Source organism: Schistocerca gregaria, chromosome 8 (genome assembly GCF_023897955.1).
Source record: "Schistocerca gregaria isolate iqSchGreg1 chromosome 8, iqSchGreg1.2, whole genome shotgun sequence".
Taxonomy (NCBI): Eukaryota; Metazoa; Arthropoda; class Insecta; order Orthoptera; family Acrididae; genus Schistocerca; species Schistocerca gregaria.
Genome location: NC_064927.1, coordinates 91,813,380 through 91,832,326, shown reverse-complemented (window position 1 = coordinate 91,832,326; position 18,947 = coordinate 91,813,380). Strand labels below are relative to the sequence as shown.

At 39.1% G+C, this 18,947-nt stretch overlaps 1 protein-coding gene across 1 annotated transcript in view; it reads right to left on the bottom strand.

Annotated features, from left to right (window-relative positions):
- Nucleotides 1–4,401: 4,401 nt before the first annotated feature.
- The window catches only part of LOC126284664 (uncharacterized), a 56,976-nt gene continuing 42,430 nt past the window's right edge, over nt 4,402–18,947 (bottom strand). Inside the window, exon 2 of the mRNA XM_049983767.1 lies at nt 4,402–4,582. The gene's annotated coding sequence lies outside the window, so the exon portion shown is untranslated. The remainder of the gene's footprint in view (nt 4,583–18,947) is intronic.

Below are 18,947 nucleotides of genomic sequence, written 5' to 3'. Positions count from 1 at the left end.
CACTCATAAAGCAATGTTTCAGTATTGCCAATTTACTTGTGGAGTATTTACCACATAAACGGACACAGGATGGATTGTACAGCTCCTTCTTGTCAGTGGTAACTCTGAATTTCATTCTGAATTACAAAAGTGTAGTTTTCATCAAAGTCCATTAATAGAATTGCTTTCTCTGGGGTTAGATCTTCTTTCAATTTTTTTCAAAGATTTTGACTGACACATAGATACAAACGAGTGTGGTTTAACAGCCTGTAATTTTGTTACCAACAAGTCTATGTATTCACCAACAGTTGCAGGCTGTTTTACCAGTTCTGCCAGGTGATCTGTGATTATACACTCGCTGGACTCAATCTAATCTCAGCATCTTTGTAAGTTAATTTCTGCTATAATAATCCTGACAGTTTGTCATCACTGGGACATTTATCACAGTGATTAAGCAGTTTTCAGAGCCACAATCAAGAAATTTTATAAGTTCTTTGTATGTTCCTTCAATGTGTTCTGCATCCAAAAGCAGTTTTACATTTTGGTTGATATCACACACACACACACACACACACACACACACACACACACACACACACACACACACACACACACACACACACACACAAAACACACACACGCACCTGCACACACTGAATGAGTGCTGGCAGCACCAGCTAAAATACGCCACTTCAGGCTTAGTGAACAAAAGCCCAATTTTAATGTTTGGATTCTCCCATCTAAAACAAGAGTGAATTTCTCTGAAGTTGTAAAGGATTAGGGTTTTTTTGCATATAAACATTCTTCTAAATGCTAACTTTGTCTTTTGCTCCTGGTAACATTTTAGTATATTCATGATTTTGTTAGAAATCAGTGACAATCTTTACTGCTTCATCAGCAATAACTTCCCCCCTTTTTGGGTTAGGAATTGATTAAATACCCATTTTTGTTTTCAGTTTCCTTGCTGGTTAAACCACATATTCACACACACTGAATTCTGACATTATGTTTTCTTTTGACCAAGAGGGTGGAGCTAAAGTTAAAATTTGAATTTTTTCTGGTACCCTTACAGTAGCCACTTTTTCTTTCATTAAAAATATTATGGCACCAAAATCTTTGACTTTCTTAACAATTTCATCATCAAATTTCTCTTCTCATTGGTCAGAATCCTCAATGCAGCAATCTAATGCCCCTCAAACTTTTCTTTCCAAAACGTGTTTCACTTTTTCTATCTTCCTTTTACCATATGAAGCCTTGCTGAGATTCGGAGCGGTGCAAAGTTTTGAGGGAGAGCACCCCAAATCATGTAATGTTTTATTTGCATCCTCAATACTTTGACTTTTTAGTACTGGTTCATGAAATGTCACCTCCATGTCATCCACATCACTTTCATTTTTATCACTGATGTCAGTTTTCTATTCACAAATCTTATGACATGTTGTACACAGTTTTTGGCTTATTTTACATACATTCTTCTAGCACTTAATGTTTTTGAAAAAGACCAGCAAACTGACCTCAAAGATTTTTAAATGTTTGTGTTTTTTGAAAGGTCACAATTTCCTTGACAATTTTAAAAACCTTTGAAATAATAGTGTCTATGATGTCTACAAATAGTTGCACTTTCTCGATGTTGTGGAAAGCTCGTATTGGATCACAGCAATATCAAATCTCATTGGTCTTCACCCACCTCTTTTATTTTTTGCAGAGTTTTTACTAGGGCAAAAGTTGTCAAATGACAAGGTGTTTTTCATAAGTGCATGAATTCACATTTTCCATTGCAGTTAACTGAACACTAATTCCCTTAAAACAAACAGATATAACCTGAAATACAAAAGGAAACTGTGGCCACATACACTAATAGTTGCATGCCCTTATTCTAAACAATGAATTTCAGCAATTGTTGCATTTTTTCATGCCTATAAAGGTTTCAAACAAGCTACTGCTGTCTAAGAACACTTTTTCACTGTGAGCATGTGATTGTCTGAACACACAAATACAACGTATTATAGTCTTTAAAAAATTACTAAATTACTCAAGTGAAAGGAAATAAATTTTCACACTTAAAATTAACCTGTCTGCCTAGAATGAGTCATACTTAAATATGCTAATTTGCCACCCTTGCATCTGAGACAGTGAGACTGTGAGTGGATGAACTTACTTAAAATGACCCTTATCCATCACACAAATTTGTGTGTCAATTAGTAGAAGATGCATGAAAATTTTTATTTTATTAGAAAGCTTACAATCTAGGGGATTATTGAAGATCAAAATGAGGTTCCCAGCAGGTTGCAGATATGTGATATAAGTATTTTTCCACATCCTCACAATTTTTCTGAAATCGAAGAATTATGTGTCTGTTACGTATGTGCTTCTCTAAAAATTCCAAATTGAAAGCTTCATTAACACCTGAGTTATGGTATTTATGTAGGTAAGTACCATTTAGCACTGACATTCTTGCAGAGCCCAGTTATCAGAATATACATTTAAAATTCAATGTAAGTTAAAGTTATAATCTGAGACCAGGAAGATTTTGCAGAAGTTCCTATGTTGTAAGTATAAGCAAATGTGCAAAGTTTTGTGAAAACATGAAATAGAGGGTTATGAAACATTGAATTATTGCATGTGTAATGACATCTTGGACAGCCTGTAGTTGAGCAATAAGTGAAGACAGTACCTGTAAGTATATAAATATAATAACATTGTAGACACCACAAAGTGAATTTTCTGGAATCCTGTCAGTATAGCATGGGCTCATAGCAAAAATGTAATCTACAGACAATCTCAAACAGTTTGAGGAAATAATGACAGAGAAAAACATGTTCCATTTGGGAAAAGCAGGTACCAAATGACTGGCACTGCATGTGAGAAAGTAGAATGTTACCTCACATTTCTGAAGCAATTTCTTCTTGACCTTCATTTGACTTTCTCTGACATGACAGTGCTATATCTAGTGCTATGATCTATTGTAGATTCCTAACCAAAAAACATGTTCAGTTCTTTGAAAAAAGCACAGGTCACACCTGGAGAAGTGATCCACAAAACTACCATCCAATATCCTTGATATTGATTTGTTGTAGAATCTTTGGAGCTCAAACATAGAGGTATCTTGAACGGAATGACTTCCTTAATGCCAGCCAGCATGGATTGCAAAAACACTGATCATATGAAACCCAACTCATAATTTTCTCACATGATATACTGAAAGCTTTGAATCAAGGCAGTCAGTTAGATGCAGTATTTCTTGATTTCTGAAAAGTATTTGACTCAGTACCACAGCTATGCTTATTGTAAAAAGTATGATTGTATGCAATATCAAGTGAAATTTGTGTCTGGATTAAGGACTTTTTGATAGGGACAATGCAGCATGCTATCTAGAATGGAGAGTCATTGTTAGATGTAGGAAAATGTGTTGGGACCCTTGCAGTTTATGTTGTACATTAATGACTTTGCATACAATATTAATATTAACCCGAGACTTTCTGCAGATGATGCAGTTATCTACTGTTGGAATCAGCAAACTCTTACAAATACCTGGATGTAACATTTGGAGGGATACGAAATGGAATGGTCACAAAGGTTCAGTTGAGGGTTAAGCAGGTTTACTGGTTTATTGGGGAATGTCAACCATTTCACAGTGGTGATTGCTTACAAATCACTCATGCAACCAGTTCTAGAATATTGCTCAGGTATGTGAGATCTATATCAAATAGGACTAACAGAGGATATTAACTGTATACAGATCTGTAGGAGAGTGTCATAGAGATAGTGAAGCAACTGAACTGTAAGACTCTTGAAGATAAATGCAAACTATCCTGAGAAAGTCTGTCAACAAAGTTTCAAGAACCAGGTTTACATAGTTGCACTAGGAATATACAACAGCTCCACATAGGGGTCATAAGAATAAGATCAGAATAATTACTGTGTACACAGAGGCATTTAAACCCTCATTCTTCCTATACATGAATGGAACAGGAAGAAACCCTAATAACTGGTACAATGGGATATATCATCTGCCATGAACTTCACAGTGGTTTGCAGAGTATAGGTGTATATCTAGATGTAAATGCTGTGTACTCTAATTAACAGGAAGTGCGAACACAAGGGCTGGTGGAAATGTGAAGTCATTTGCTGTGGTTGTTTTCATATTAATAGTTTAATAAATATACATAGCATAGCATTAACTATGAAACATCTATTATATGTCTGTGAAATGGACAGTTACTGAAAAATTGCCTATTTGAGCTTAAATGATAGGTGACACTGCATTGGGGCAGTTTAATGAAATCTGTGGCTGATAGTACAGCATTTATTGTGTACATTTAATGAAAATTTCATCTTTAACTGGTGAGTTGTATCTAAGAAGAAAATGTTAAAAGTGCAGGAGAGGGATTTTTGCATGGCTGAAAAACTGTACATTTTTGTAATATTTAACAATTTTTTTATTGGATCAAGGAAAATGTTAGTACAGGTTTTCATGTTCTTTATGTTTCATATATCTCTAAACACTTTTGTTCTTCTTTTTACAGTTGTCATGTTGTCTCCGTGGATACATTGGCTCTGTGTCATGCCACCTCTTCACATATGTTGATTATGTATTACTGTGCTGCAACAAAGAAGACCAAAGAATTAACTTTCAGGTTCAGAAACTCACAAAAATGAGTACACTTGAGAAATAGATACATGGAGCATCCACAGTGTGTAGTAAAAGAAGGTGAGATTAAGGTTTAATGTCTCAGCAGTTTTGTATTAAGGGAATTCTGTACAAGTTTGGATGAAAATTTTTAAATGGGAAAAAATGAAGTACATACTAGGTCACTAAAAGTAGTTGAACAATCTTCAAAAAATATTATTGTTTCCAAATTAATCATATGTAGTGGCTCCTAACAGAGACATGACTTTCATTGTGGCTTCAGATTTTGCAAGAATACCAGTGATTTAAGAACTTGGGTTCATTGCATGTCCCTGAAGATTTACCTTCACAATGAGACGTAATGAACACAGTGTATAAATGAATAATCAGTGTTCCTAAAACTAGAATTATTACATGCATTTCAATAAGGCAGAAAATATGGAAGCTAAAATTATGGAATTGATAACAAAGTTAATGAACAATTTGATGGGAAGCTCCCAGCTCACTTGGAGCAAATTATGCAATTCAAAATCTAGGGCATTTACAGTGATGGTAATAGCTTAAAGTGCATGTAAAGTATGTATAGGTGCTTATAATTATTTGTCTATATCCATCCAGCATCCAGCATCCTTTTGTAACACCACCCCTCAATTGTTTCAGTTCTCTACTTTTCTGGTTTTCCCATAGTCCAAGATTTACTCCCGTACGATGCTGTTCTTCAGACATATATTTTCAGAAATTTCTTCTTCACTCTGAGGCTTCTTTTAATGGGAATGTCCACTTTGTGTGCATGAGTAGCTTCATATATCTTCTTTATTTCATCTATCATCCATTATTTTGTTACAAGGTAGCAAGATTCCTTCTCTTAGTTTAGTGTAAGGTTCATGACTGGATTTTAAGTTTGTCGTTTATGTCATTCCTGTTACTCCTCATTAGTTTCTTCGTTCTTCAGTTTACTCTCAATCCATATTCTGTGACCGATACTCTGTACATTCTATTTAATAGATCACTCAGTATGAGCTGGGTAGACTGCCGTTCAATGATTTAATCCTGTGTGTATCTCAACACAGTGAAACTGGAAACTGGGCTACATGAAAAGCTCATTCATGCAATCATTGACAAACTTTACCACATGCAGTCACAGGAGAAATGGTGAAGAAATATGATAGCTTCTAAGGATACAAGTCACCACTCCATATTAATCCTCAACAAACAGTACACACAAATTATCCCATATCTATGCACTAATAACTAGGCATGGAAGGTAATAAACCATTAAAAGCATAAATGAAAGAATACAAAAAAAAAAAAAAAAAAATACCGGCAGAAGGTCACTACATCAGTCCTCCTGGTGGAAGCAGAGCACTATCCAAAAAGTGTCAACCAGAATTTGTTTAGTGCACTGCTGGTAGATTTACTTGTGCTGGAGTTGGCACTGTTGACAGTGATGTTGGTGATGGAACAACTGTTGGATGAGGCTGGAGCCATGGAACTTCTGATGGGACTGCTTCTTGAGATGTGTGTGCCAGCTTGGCCCTGTCAGTGGAAACTGTGATCAACTTCTCATTAATCAAAATGTCAAATGTTTTTCCTCATTGCAAGTGTGTAATGTGGGTCTGTGTATGGAGGGTGTTAGACATTTTGATGCCCTCTGCATGTGGCAAGACATGAGATCCTCATTCTCAGAGGTAGAGGCTGTTCCTTGTCTAGAAGGCTGGTGGGTGGCAGAACTAGGTTATGTTGTCTCTGAACTGACAGAAAAGGTTGGGCTGATCTCGGTCCAGTAGTGGCAGTGGTTCGAGTTCACAAATTCACCTGGCAGATGCAACTTCTTGTCATACACCAGCTCAACCAATGAAGTCCAACGTATGTGAGGTCCAGTAGCATCATGGTAAGGGTCTTAGTACACTTGGTGTCAGGGCACATCAATGCTGCTTTAAGTGAATGTACCATCTCCCAGTCATCCACCTGCTGCCTGGGTGGTAGTTCATCATCTCGTGGTGGACTGTGCCACAAAATTTTGTGAGGTGGGTGAGCAGATCAAACTGAAATTGCTGTCCATGGTCCGTTGTGATGAGTAGCAGTAACTGAATTATGATATCCAGTGTGACACAAAAGCGAAGACCAACGTTATCGCTGAAATATTGTCTATCAGTGCAACTCCTGGCCAGCAGGTGGAACGGTGTATCAATGTGAGTAAGTAACATTGGCCATTAGATAGTGGAAGTGGCCTGACGATGATGGTGTTGATGTGGGTGAAATGGACTGTTATGTTTTAAAAGTCCCCTACAGGTCTGTGCATGGTCAGTCAATCTTGCTGTGCTGATATTTAATACAACTTCTCACACATTCATGGCAGTCTTTTGCATACATGATCACACACAATAACTTGTCACCAGACGGGTCATTGATTGTACACCAAGGTGACTCAATTTGGTAAAGTCATGAATGTGTTTCTTCTGAATGTGGTTTGTAGGAAAGGATGAGGTTTTGATGTGGACATGTCACAATATAGTTCATCATTGGTTGTGGGAATGTCAATTAGATGGAGGTCTAATGCTGATGATGTTACTGTTAGTAGTTCCCGGTCTGTTTGTTGTTCTTTGGCAAGTTTGGTGTAGCTGATCATGCTGGAGATACTCCCGACCCATGAGAGACATTTGGTCACCACATTGTTAACACCAGATAGTGAACATGAGCTGGTTTTGCTGCCTCAGTGAACAGTTCATATAGTTCTGATGAAAGACATATGTCAACAGTTTGTGATCAATTTAGATGATAATGTCTCTTGCTCCCAGCTGAGGCTTGAATGCCACACAGAATTTGAAGTAGATAGCTTCATACATGGCTAGAATTTCCCAGTCATACATATTCTATTTCTGTTACAAGTATGACAGTTTGTGTGAGAAGAGCAGTAGTGGCTGTCACACCATGCCAGTAACCAATTGACTAGCATCAACTAGCAGTGGCAAGGATGCATTTGGATTGGTGTACATGAAGAGTGCAGCATCTGCAATGCTCTTCTTGGCTGCTTCAAATGCCAAGGTCATACCATCAGCCCCTGTTACGACTGAGTTTCCTTTATTCATTGGGCCAGAGAGGACTGCAGTTAATGACTCTTGTAGCTCAGTTGAGGTGGCAGGTCACATTGGAAGAAATTCAGCATGTCCATAAATCAGGGCAATTGGTTGGTGGTGCTTGACTGTGCAACCCACGAGACATCTTCCACCTTCTCATGTAATGGTCGCAATCCCGCAGGTTGAGGATCACACTGAGTCATTCCAGTCATCTGAATACTTCTACTAAATGCTGATGATACTGCTTGGATGGGTCCAAAAAATTCTGTATATCATCAAGGCAGGCTAAGCAAAAAGACAGAACTTGTAGCACTGAGTCAATAAGCCTTTGCCAGGTTTGTGTGATGTTCCAGAGACCAAACATTATAAGCATATTCTCAAACAGCAGAAAAGGAGTAATTACTGCAGTTTTTGCGATATCCTGTTCCAATGTGGGTATCTGCACGTATGCTTTAGCACAGGCTACTACATTGAAGATAGTGACACCATTCAATACATAATTGTAATCATACAACAATGGCACAGACTTTCTGTCTGGTATTATTCTCATGTTAAGAGCTCTATGGCTATCACATTTCTTCAGGATTAGATATAACAGGGATGACCAGGAATTGTTTGATGGGCATATGATTCCGTCGTGGACTGTACTGTCAAACTCTGCTTTTGCAATTTCCAGCCAGTTCAGAGCCAAATGTCATGGTCTACAAGATGTGGGGAGCCTGTCAGTTGCCTTGATATAGTGAATGGTGCTCAGCAGCACCTTCTTAGGCATGCCAGGTAGCTGCATCGAGGCTGGAAATCCATGGAGCAACTCAGTGTACTCTTTGTCCATGACTTGAATCAGTTTGGCAGCATGTACAGCTTCATCTGGTTGAAACCCAGCTGCTGTCAGGCCAGTGGTGTTATCAACCAGGTGCATGTTCTTCATGTCTGGCAGTAGGGTGTAATAGGCAAGGAAGCTTGCTCCAATAATGGGTTCAGTGATGTCCACGACGATGAAATCCCGTATGAAAACTCGATGCAAACCCAAATCTAATTCTAGTTGCAGAGTGCTGTATGTAGATTTCACTGAGTTATTCACCATGGTCAGAGATAATGATATAGGCAGTCATCTTCTGTGCAACATTCTCAGTGGATAAATACACAATTAGGATCCAGTGTTTATTAAATATTTACAGCCAGATTGGCAATCACTAACAAACATGCTTGGAGACACTGACCAGCAATAGGAGGAATCACCTACTTCCACCTGCCAGCGGCATTTGGGTAATTGCACAGGTTTGTCCATCTGTGTGCTTGCTCACTAAATTTTTGGTGATACCAACAGATACCTTACTGACCAGACATAGTTTCAAAAGAGGTCACTGATGATCTGCTGTGTGAGCATTGTTGGTATTGTTGCTGCCCTTTGCAATTAAAGCTTTCGGCCATTAAGACCTTTGTCAACAACACACACACACACACACACACACACACACACACACACACACGCATGACTAAGCAGCAGCATCAGTGCATGATGGGATTGGCGACTGTGACTGCCTCACTGCAAGTACATTGTGCAGTACAGTGTTTAATAGGTATTTCAAAAGTAATTCATGTATTAGAAAGTATGGATGATGAGAAGAAGAAAATTGTGGCAGTTGCTGACAGTTCGTACACTATGTATTCATAAATTTCTCGAAACAAAAATCACACAATGCATGTAAAATAATAGACATAACACAGTGGGTAATAATTGACAGTAACATAGTAGAACCAACATATTGTTGGCAGTCACCTAAAATGTTGGTTTACACAACTCTTCCCTGCCTTATACACTCCTGTCAAGAGGCCTACCTTTTTTCTGAGGTTATTTCTGAAATCACTGAAGATATTGCGAGTCCAAGGGAATGCAAATTTTTGTCACCAAATGGGTTTCATTTTATTGAAATAAATTAACAACAGTTGTCTTAATGAAACACACATACCATTGGGCTCGCTTTCCTCATTTAAAAACACTTCATTCCAGATGTTGATGTTAGTACTTAAGGATTTTTGCTTACACGGGGGAGAAAAACAGAAGTCCTTACATTTTTTGTCAACCTATGTGTTTACTTACCCTCGAGATCTCAAAATTTGTCAAGGAAAAATGCTAAAACTTGTCTGGAAATCAAGGAATTTCTCCTGGGGAAACTTGTGGCAACCCTGATTATTTCTCAGCCAGGTCTTGATTTCAGGAAGAATCTGCTGAAGATGGCTAATTAAATTTTTGCTTTTCCTACAACTGACTATCACTGTCAGGTCATCTGCATAGAGAATTGTGTCTGAATTTATGTTAGTTGGCATGTCATTTAAATAATACAAGAACAGTATTGGCCCGTAAACAGATCCTTGTTCGTTTTTTTTTTTCAGTTTGAGAAGACTCTCTTACCATTTTCTTCTATTACTACTCTTTGTTTCCTGTTTGATAGGTAAGATGACATCCAACTCAGCAAATTTTCACTAATGCCTGTAGCTTAAAAAGTAATAGTTTGTGGTCTACTGTGTCAAAGACTTTTGTTAGGTCACTTTATTATACAATCTACTACTAATTTTTGTAATAAGTTTATTGATGAATTGCACAGTGCAATGTTCTCTATGGAAACAATACTGATTGTTCCAGATATTATTATACAGATTGTTATAGTTAACTATCTGGTTACAAGCTACTGTTTTTAATATTTTGGAAAATATTGATATGAGATTGGTTGATAATTACCCACTTCATCGTATCTGTTTTTTGTTGTTGTTGTATTTCAGCTAACTTCAGTCTGTTGGGAAAACACACTTCCTCGAAAGATTGACTGATTATAAAGGATATAGAATATGCAATACTATGGGTGACTGCCTTTATTATTTTTGTAGGAATTTCATACCAGCTTACAGAATTTAAATTCTTCAAGGACTTTATGATACCAGCTACTTCAGAATGGGATGCAGGAGTGAATGTGAGTTCAGTGGAGTTACATAAAGTGGAAGCAGGATACACATTTGGAGGTGAAAGTTCAACAGTTTTACATGGATTTGTGAAATGGCTGTCAAAAGCTTCACAGATCTGTGTAGGGTCCAAAACAGTCTCACCTGCAACTACTAATTCAAGAATGAGATTTTCACTCTGCAGCAGAGTGTGCGCTGATATGAAACTTCCTGGCAGATTTCATTCTTTAGAAAGGACTATATAGCCTAAAACTTATTTTTAGCATTTGCAATGTAGTTATTATTCACCAATTTTTTGGCTTGTCTGACTGCTTTATGAAAGATTTTTTTATATTGCCTAACATAACTGAAGAGTTCTGAGTCTGGACTGACTTTTGCCTCCTGTGATGTCCGGAATTTAAAAAAAAAGGGGGGGTGGTAATTTTTTTGTTTTTGTTTTGTGTTGAAAGGAAAGAAAGAAGGGTGAATAAAGGTGAAGGGAAGTGGTTCTATTTTTACTGGAATGAACTTATTGATGGACATAACAAAAATTTATTTTACCTATATCTATTTTTACTCATCGAAGAAGACAACACAACACATATAAAAGAAATCCTCACACTAATAATATCCACAGAATGATCGTTTCACAAGACACTTTCTAGCTCGACTGACTCTTAAGACTGAACAAGACTCGACTGACTGTTCTCTCTCTCTGGACCACAGCCTCTTCACGTCCCTGTGGACCAGAGATTTCAACTGTGATTCACGCCGATTATTTAATTAATCGTACAGCCGCTGGGCGCGCGCTTGGCGCGTCATTTAAATGGGGTTAAACGCACACCGCGAGAGGCGTGGGCTAGCGGTGTCTTACAAGTATCGCCACACGGCCCCCTCTACTGGTGCGTAAGTTTTTCAAACTTCGCGGCAGTACCAGATTTGAGTTGACGAACAAGGTTGTGCAGTGTTCGCACCAGCATTATACAACGTTTTCAAACATATGACAAGTACATACATATATAAAGAATTATAGCCTAAAGTACAAAGTTTAAGTAAATATACATAAATTGTTGCACATTACAAAATAGCCACTTTGAAATTGATCAATGGATGATTCATTTTTTTTTTTTAGAGAGATGCCTGCACTGTTGGCAGTCCTGTTATTAAAACAATAGCTGCTACCCTGTATTCACAGTTCTTATTGTGTCGACCAGTGAGCACTATGCTTTGCCTCAGTTCAGTGTGGTGCGTCGTGCGAAGCACAGTAAAAGTCACAGCACCACAACTTTGTTTGCTTTACAGTTTGCACATCAGGACAATAGGTAATGAATCTGCTTACGACAAAAGAACACAAAAGGTCATACAATTTGGTTTTAAGTTGTCGATGACAACAAAGTTCATGTCAGTATTGTTGGTGTTTAAGAGTGGCTGTGCATGCACGAGTGCAGTAATTTTGATAAAGTGGTCCATCCACCACGCACCGCGGCACTGCGTACAGCCTCGCGCTCGGGTCCGCTGTTGAGGTATAATAGGCGGTGACACGTCTGGCGGCGCCACCCCTTACGACGGACGCGACAGTACTGGTAGCCGCATCCGAAGACCGTACAACGCAGACTTCCAAGCACTTTCCACGGTAGGGATCACTGTGATACGCATCATTGCACTTTATCATAGAATTTGAGATTAAACTTATCACTTTGTACGGAAAACACTTTTCTGTCATATTTTTACTCTTGACTGGTTGATTTCTCTTTATCAACACTATTTGATTTTTTTTGCACTGTTCAGAAGGGAGGTTCGACGTCCTGTTCCTTCTGAGAACACATTTTCACAGACACTTCACTTTTGAGCAAAATTACACTTTGCATCTTTTCTCCTTTTATATTAGGTGCACATAGTAAGACTGTTTTGTGTGTAGCCTTCACAAGCGGACATTTAAGTTTTGAATAGGCAAGTTCAAAATTACATAGAAAAAATGGACATGTACATATACATAAAATGATTACCTACTATAGACATGAAATTCAATATACATAATACAAATGAACTTCTTCGTAGCTAAGTTGCTACATAGCCATTGAAATACTTTGCTAGTCGTGACCTGTGAAACTCTCCCAAAATTCATATTTATATAGAGAATACTAGTTGTTTACATCTTCAAAAACTTACAATTAGACATGTTTTGCTAGTCGTGTCCTGTGAAACTTTACAAAATTCAGATTTATATTGAGATTGCTAGTTGTTTACATTTACAAAATTTTACAATTAGACATGACATATTTATGTACACGAAATTCAGGTTGTGCCATCTATTTCTTGCTGTGCATGTGCACTAACGGAGTACTATCTCCTTCTTTACAGAATATTGAAATCTATGGCATCTGCCATCAAGAATTCTGCAAAACTCGACGAGAGACCCTAAGTGCTGCAAATTATGAATGGACAAAATATACAAAAGAATAGTGCAAAAACCTCACTACCCCACTATCCATCGTCCAGCAGTGGGCAAGGAGGTGGGAGTAGGATCAAGATAGAAGGATTGGGTTATATTCATATTTACAAAATCTTCATCAATACAGTAGTGTTTTCACACATGTGTGCGACGAATAGTGTATCTGTTTGCGTAACGTATGCATCCAAATCTAGTGTCTAGTTTATCAAACCTTTCATTAAGGATGCTATCCATACTTCGCGTAAGAAGTTGTATTAAAATTCCGTACTGATTCGGATCAATGTTTGGATCATTGTTCCTTTCACTAGAGTTGTGCAAATTAGGATCGGAGTGGGAAATCCCTAGTTGGACACGTCTACTATCGTTTTCCATAGGGTCTGGATTATTGGGTGTGTCACCTGATGAATTACTTTCGTTACTTAGTATTATTTGATGTGATACACCTGCAGTAAATTCCATAGATTCTGGGCTGGAAAAGCCTAGGAAAGGGGATGCTGATGATACAGTAGCATCACCGTTATCAGTTTGCTGTTGCTGTTGTTCCATTTTTGCCAATAATTAACAAGCGTGAAATATACAAATAGTACACCCAGAATGGCGATGGCTTGCAAAGTACAAAAGATAAATAAAATTTAAATAGTTAGACGGTAATAACTATTACTTGATAGAATTTCCAAAAATGTCTGAATTATTATTGTGGTTGTAACCGTATTCGTGTAGCTAATCTGAAAGTGGTGACATGACGTAACAAACAGGATTGACTCATAACAATGACTTCTGCATATCTTACTGTTGAATTTCAATGTTACAATAATAGAAATTCCATTGACAAAGGGTATGATTCTTGTTTAGGGAAAGGCATGGGAAATGGGAATAAAAGTTAGCATAGGCGGGAGGCGCACGCTGGACAATGGCATAGCAGAACAAATGCTTTTGCACTACTCACCGCGCTGCGTTGAAGCTTGCAGAAATCTTGTTAATCTTGAAACAACGTTAGCTCTCGTTTTCATATTGGGCATGAAAGAGAAAATTACAGTTTTTTAGCCAATGTACAAGACAATAAATATTACTACACGTATGATTTTACTTTAATTTGCCCTTGTTAAGTTCATTCCAGTAAAATCCGAAGATTGGCGTCCTGTCACGGTCGCCAGTGTGATGTCCGGAATTAAAAAAAAAAGGGGGGTGGTAATTTTTTTGTTTTTGTTTTGTGTTGAAAGGAAAGAAAGAAAGAAGGGTGAATAAAGGTGAAGGGAAGTGGTTCTATTTTTACTGGAATGAGCTTATTGATGGACATCACAAAAATTTATTTTACCTATATCTTTTTTTACTCATCGAAGAAGACAACACAACACATATAAAAGAAATCCTCACACTAATAATATCCACAGAATGATCGTTTCACAAGACACTTTCTAGCTCGACTGACTCTTAAGACTGAACAAGACTCGACTGACTGTTCTCTCTCTCTGGACCACAGCCTCTTCACGTCCCTGTGGACCAGAGATTTCAACTGTGATTCACGCCGATTATTTAATTAATCATACAGCCGCTGGGCGCGCGCTTGGCGCGTCATTTAAATGGGGTTAAACGCACACCGCGAGAGGCGTGGGCTAGCGGTGTCTTACAAGTATCGTCACACTCCATATGTAGTTCTCTTGTTCTCATGCTTGAAATCGGAGTACTCCTTGTTATCCATGATCCCTTCATAAGTGTGTCAGGAAAGCATTTATTGAAAGGAAAGCATTAACTGAAAACCATCAAGAAGGCCTCCAAATTTCATTTTCTTATGACTGAGCAGTAAATGAGCATGAGATGAGGCTGAATTTATTGACAAACATTTCTACATTTTCTTGTCTAAAATCTCTGATTATCCTATTTGTGTTCTTTGAGCTAACACAAGGGAATGGCACTAATAGATCACTCTGATCTGAGATCCTCTGTGGTGTACAGCTGTTCTAACTAACTTACTATCAGCACAAACTTGGTAGTGTCTCCCAAAATTCTAGAATAGAAAGAACTGGCCTTCACCTGTGCAAACCATGAAGCCAGACTGTGTGACTAGAAAGGTGGTAGCCATGCAGCTTATAGCTAGTCACAACACGGTGGGATTAGTAAGAGCCGAAGTACCAGTCATTTTGTAAATCTCCCTCATGAACACTCGTTAATTCAGTGATGTTATGCAGGTGATCATGTCAGGGTCCCCAGCTTGTCAGTGAGTGGTGAGTAGGCTGTCATTTGACTATTAATCTTGCATACATCTCGACACAGGGCATGACGGGAAGTAACTGAAACGCTGGCGGAGAATATAATTCAGTTGCCTCAGTCCTGGGTGGTACTGAGTTATGAGGGGAATGCTCGTCTGTGGCCAGACAGTGGGGTGGTGGGAGACTGGAAAGATAAGGCATGGGAGATTTTGTTGTGTACAAGGTTGGGAGGATAATTATGGTCAGTGAAGGCTTCAGTGCCCTGAAATGAGAAATATCCTGCCTACTCTCCTGCCCACCCCTCCCACAGTGATATTCCACCGTCCACCGAACTCACACAATAAACTTGCCCATCCTTACACAACCCCTGCTCCCAGTTCCTTACATCATGGCTCGTACCCCTATAATAGACCTAGATGCAAGACCTGTTCCATATATCCTCCCACCACCACCTACTCCAGTCCAGTCACTAACATCACCTATCCCATCAAACGCAGGGCTACATGTGAAACTAGTCGTGTGGTCTACAAGCTAAGCTGCAACCATTGTGCTGAATTCTATGTAGGCATGACAACCAACAAGCTTTCTGTCCGCATGAATGGCCACCGACAAACTGTGGCCAAGAAACAAGTGGACCACCCTGTTGCTGAACAAGCTGCCCAACATCCTTCATTTCAATTACTGCTTCACAGCCTGTGCCATATGGGTCCTTCCCACCAACACCAGCTTTTCTGAACTGTGCCGGGATGAGCTTTCCCTGCAATACATCCCTGCATCCCTGGCCTCAACCTTCGTCGGTCATTGTCCTCACCCATCCAGCCCCTTCCCTGTTATCATTCCAACACTACACAGCTGTCATTCCACCACCACAGCCAGTCTTCTTATTTCTCTCCCTTTTCACTACTTTCCCCTCCCCCTCTCCACACCTCTCCCCTGACCTTTATCTAATCTGCAGCACTTCACTGTCCGCCACCCCCACTATACTATCCCTCCCCCTGCCTGCCCCAGCCTCCTCCTTACTCCCACCTAGTTGCCACTCCCACCACGCACTGGTGCGGCTGCTCGCAATGTGATTTTAATTGCCGGAGACTTTGCTTGAGAGAGAGAGAGAGAGAGAGAGAGACACAGAGTGTGTGTGTGTGTGTGTGTGTGTGTGTGTGTGTGTGTGTGTGTTGTGTGTCTTGTTCACGAAGGCATTAATGGCCAAAAGCTATAATTGTGAGAGTCTTTTTGTTGTGCCTATCTGCATCTGAGCATCTCCACTATATGGTGAGTAGTAACTTTCCTTCTCATAATCTACATCTACATCTACATCCATACCCCGCAAGCCACCTGATGGTGTGTGGCGGAGGGTACCCTGAGTACCTCTATCGGTTCTGCCTTCCACTCCAGTCTCGTATTGTACGTGGAAAGAAGGATTGTCGATATGCTTCTGTGTGGGCTCTAATCTCTCTGATTTTATCCTCATGGTCTCTTCGCGAGATATACGTAGGAGGGAGCAATATACTGCTTGACTCTTCGGTGAAGGTATGTTCTCGAAACTTTAACAAAAGCCCGTACCGAGCTACTGAGCGTCTCTCCTGCAGAGTCTTCCACTGGAGTTTATCTATCATCTCCGTAACGCTTTCGCGATTACTAAATGATCCTGTAACGAAGTGCGCTGCTCTCCGTTGGATCTTCTCTATCTCTTCTATCAACCCTATCTAGTGCGGATCCCACACTGCTGAGCAGTATTCAAGCAGTGGGCGAACAAGCGTACTGTAACCTACTTCCTTTGTGGTCGGATTGCATTTCCTTGGGATTCTTCCAATGAATCTCAGTCTGGCATCTGCTTTACCGACAATCAACTTTATATGATCATTCCAATATTGTTACATTCCATCCTGGATTTTCCATTGTAGGATTCTAAAACAGATGGACATCAATGAGCTATGTTTTGTGAACCAGTTTTCTATCCTTTTAGTAGACAAGTGCGACTTGGATTTATTCTAATCACTGGGAACAGTTTTTTGTTCAAGGGATGTAGGGTATATTATGTTTAAAATTGGGTCTAACTCAGCCACAAATTCTGGACACAATTTGACAGGAATTCTAACAGACCCAGGAGCTTTCTTTTATTGTACTGATTTTTGTTGTTTCACAACATGACTGATGCTAATATCTATAAGCTCTGATCAACAAAGACTGAGACTGACTGTGGTTTCCATGATATTTTCTCATCTGTAACATGAGTATTTGAAAGAGTGGCTTTTAATTTACAATGTCCATAATCGACAGTGCTCAAGTATCAGTAGATTGGTACTAATGTTCTATTTTGTAGAAGCTCTTTGCATTTCATATACCAGACAATGGAGGTAACATAAGAGGAGCAGTATGACACAATAAAATTCTGTGTTTATTTAAACCACACAGTCACTGGAACAAACGAAAAGCTGCAGCAGTGTTTAAGTGCTTCAAGAACACAAAAGAAGACTGACTTGTCTGTGTTAAGCAAGGTGTGCCTGGTGTTTCAGCCTGTGCTGTGACTGAACACAACATCAAAACAACGGCTGTAATTGTCCATGAGGATCAGCAGATAACATTTCATAACCTCAGTGAACTGCTGAGAATTTCATATGGCAGTGTCTTTATGATTATGCATGATCATCTCCATATGACCCATGTTTGTGCACACTGGGTGTCACATCTGTTGACTCCCAACAAAAGGCTGTGTGAATTAAGACAGTCATAAGCTGCTGTGTCACTTTGCTGATGGACAGGGTGCATTTCTGGAATCAATTATCACTACATCATTATGATCCTGAAGGAAAACAAGTCAGCACATTGTGGTAATTGTCAGGTTCTCCAACATCAAAAAAGGCAGAAGTTGTCCCATCTGTAGGGAAAGTGATGATGATCACATTATTTGACTGCTATGGAATGATTTACCATCATGCAGTCCCCCCCCCCTCCCCCCACTCACACTATTGTTACACCATCATACTATATGTCACTATTGGCTAAACTCAGGGAACACGCTGCAGTGAAGTGACCAGAACTTTCTTGGACTAGATGGTGACTTTATTATGACAGTGGATGGCCTTGTGTCGTAAATCAAGTCAAGCAATTCCTGGTTCAATCCAACATTAGCTGTGTACTGCTTCTGCCATATAGTCCTGATGTTGCATCCTGTGATTTTTTTCCATCACTAAATTCAAAGCTTTTGGGAATTTGATTTGAGAACATTGAAACAGTGCTCGAGAAAAGTAAGATGTGATGAAAAAGAGACAGCCTGAGTTGCAACTAAAATGGATATTTAATTAGTAAGTGACCAGTTTCAGGCAGTGCCCATTCCCAAACCAACCTTAGTACAAAAGTCAAAATTACAATATATCCAAACACATGTTTACACTAAATATGAATACAAAGCATAAACTGATAGCAAATCACAACCAGTACATACCAATATTCACCAAGTAAAATGTCCATCAAAAATAGCTGTAAATGAAGTGGGTACATATCTGTGTGGTGTTACTGCTAATGCTAATTAACAAATGATGCTAATGAAGTTGGCTGTTACTGGCAAACCTATCGGAGGTGACACTTTCTTTGGGTTGTGATTTTCTTATTTCAAGAAAGGTTATTTCCATAACAGATCACAATGTTAATAACAGTCAGTGTACAAG